Raw genomic sequence first — 3402 nt, 5'->3', positions numbered from 1 at the left:
AAAATCATACGGTGTCGAGCGAGGGCGGAGCCTCGTGGTGTGACGCCAGCGCTGTGTCTCCTGCGTGATTGGTCGGTGTAGTTTCTAGGAGGACAGTGATACGGAACCCCCCTGGATACATTACGCGTGGGTTTTTATCAGGAAAGTACCGCACATATTCAAGGTTTTAAAGTCTTTGAACATTGTTCAAGTTTTTCATTTATTATAAGGCTTTTATTCATTTCATCTTCTCATAGTTTTTCTTTATATCTAACGTTACATTTTGTGATTTAGGCCTACACTACTGGTCAGAAGTTTTTGAACAGTAAGATTTTTAATGTTTTTTTTTTTTAAGTCTCTTCTGCTCGCCAAGCCTGAGTATTTTCAAAAAAAAAAAATACTTTTTAAAATAACTATAATTTAAATATAATAATATATAATTTATTCCTTTGATTTCAAAGCTGAATTTTTAGCATCATTACTCCAGTCACATGCTTTTTCAGAAATCATTCTAATATTCTGATTTGCTGCTCAAAAAACATTAATTATTATTATGTTGAAAACAGCTGAGTAGAATTTTTTCAGTTTTTTTTTTTTTGATGAATAGAAAGTTCAGAAGAACAACATTTATCTGAAATATAATTTTTTTGTAACATTACAAATGGCTTTATCATCACTTTTGGACAATTTAAAGCATCCTTGCTAAATACAAGTATTAATTTCTATCATTTCTTTTAGGAAAAAATAGGCTAAAATACTATAAAATACTGACTTGAAGCTTTTGATAGTGTATAATGTTACAAAAGCAAATAATCCTGAAAAAATGTACTCAACTGGATGAATATTGATGATAATAATATTAATAAATGTTTCTTGAACAGCAAATCAGCATATTATAATGATTTCTGAAGGATCATGTGACACTGAAGACTGGTGTAATGAGGCTGAAAATATAGCTTTGATCACAGAAATAAAATAAATTTTTAAATATATTCCAATAGAAAGCAGTTATTTTAAATAGTAAAAATATTACTGCTTTTGCTGTATTTTGATCAAGCAAAAAAAAAAAAAAAAAAAAAAAAACATTACAAAATCTTACGGTTAAATTTTTTTGACTCGTAGTGTATTTGTAGGCTGGCATACATACAAGACCTTTAGATGAAAGACTGGTAGATGATTAATAATATAGAAATTAAATTTCCAAATACAGTTAATAACAAAATTTCACTTAAAATAACGTATAAATCAGTAATAATAAATACAACTGAACTTCATTCTCATTCATTTACAAAAACTGTATCCAAATGGATCATTTGCCTATCTGATTAAGGGAAGTTCCTGCATTTACTGTCAAGTACTAAAAACAATTGTATAGTGGTGTTGCTATTGAACAACCACTAGTGGGCGCAGACACAAAATCTACCAGCTGATTACATAGTAGATGCAGGTTTATTCAAAGTTTGCAGTTTGGTCAAATAAGAATAGATAATAACACAAATAATTAAAATTAAAAACTAAATTTATCCTGTAAGGACGGAAGCTGCTAATAAAACAGTATAGGTGCCGCATCTCTCAAGTTTGAGCCTAGAAATTAACATTGAGGTTGCCAGTACCAGAAATATTAACCAAAGCGACTTATTTTGTTATATTTTATTAGTTTTTTTATTTTTTATTATACGGCATTTTATTATTATTCTTTATTTACTTTTTTAACTATATATAGATAGCCTATATGCATACTGAGTGAAGCTGACGTGAGTCAATGTCCTTTGTTGAGCTAAGAGGTGAACGATCGACAGTAGAATTTCGCTTACTCGCTATCACTTACTGTTATCCAGCTGATGTAATGTTCAGAAATCCCCTGTAATGTTGTCAGGTTTATAAAGTGTAATGTATAAAAGCGTGTTTTATTGTGGAGCATGCCTGGGCATGTCTCTTAAGATTTCCTTTATGTAGCTGCGCATGGCAACCCAGCAGTCATCCGAGAGATTCGAAGAAAGCAGCAGCAGCGGACCTACGAATGCGAATATCAGCAGCTTCCGACAATGCCTGTAAGTGGATTTGCACAGCTAGACAACGATTCCCGCATTTGACAGCTGTGGATATATTTTCTATCGTAAGGCGTTTTTATAATAACTGATGATTGTAACCGTGCGATAAACATGGGAAACTTTGTGATTTCACGTGGCGCTGTGCAGGGTTCAGATAGGGCCTAATGTTACACTTGATACGAGTAATATTTTAACTGTTGCATTGAACCGAGTAAAATGATAGAGTGGAGTAGATTGATGTTTTATTTGATTTTTGATTTTTTTTTAAAGCAATGTGTTATAGTTTTAAGACTGACAATAGTGGGAGTGATCAATATGGCTGTGGAACATTGTTGTTTTTGTGTGCAAAGAAGCGTGCGCGTGTCAGTCGGTAATGTTATGCTGTAGTATTTTTGTTCGATAAATATAAATTGCTTATTTTATTTTGATTAGATTGTAGATTTTGTAATTCAGAGAGTAAAATGACTGTCATATTGTTGGAGGAAGTATAAATAGTAACATTTAGGTAAAATTTTAATATTTACATATTTCATCACTTTTATATTAAATACATATTTATATATGAATATGAGATTATATGTAAATATTAAAAAATATATCTATTTACGTCATTTATTTTATAGCTGTCATTCATATGCAGTTATGCAGAACTGGGTAGATTACTTAGAAAGTGTAGTCCATTACTGATTCCCAATTACATAACAAAAATTGTATTTAGTAAACAATCTATTACATTAAAGATTTTTAGGTAATGTAGTCAGACTACTTTTTGATTACTTTTAGATTACCTTTGATTTAAGTAATTTGTTACATTGATTTAAATAGAATAATTGTGTAGCAAATTGACATAACACAAATCGAAATAAAAAATTGAAATAAACTAAATATTTACATATTTTATAAATATTATATATTATAAATATAATGTTAAATGTTAAATATTTATATAAGTGTATGTGATTATATGTAAATATTTAAAAATGTAATCATATATATATATATATATATATATATATATATATATATATATATATAATAAATATATATATAATAAATTATGTAAATTTTTAAATATTTTTATATAAAATTATTATATATATATATATATAATGTGACCCTGGACCACAAAACCAGTCATAAGGTTAAATTTTACAAAACTGAGATATATACATCATATGAAAGCTCAATAAATAAGCTTTCCATTGATGTATGGTTTGTTAGGATAGGACAATATTTGGCCGAGATTCATCTATTTGAAAAAAAAAATCAAAATACTGAGAAAATCACCTTTAAAGTTCTCCAAATTAAGTTCTTAGCAATGCATATTACTAATCAAAAATTACATTTTGATAGGTTTACAGTAGGAATTTTA

This window comes from Garra rufa, chromosome 25 (assembly GCF_049309525.1).
Source record: "Garra rufa chromosome 25, GarRuf1.0, whole genome shotgun sequence".
In the NCBI taxonomy this organism is placed as follows: Eukaryota; Metazoa; Chordata; class Actinopteri; order Cypriniformes; family Cyprinidae; genus Garra; species Garra rufa.
The sequence above is the reverse complement of the archived record's forward strand: the minus strand, read 5'-3'. Positions refer to the sequence as shown.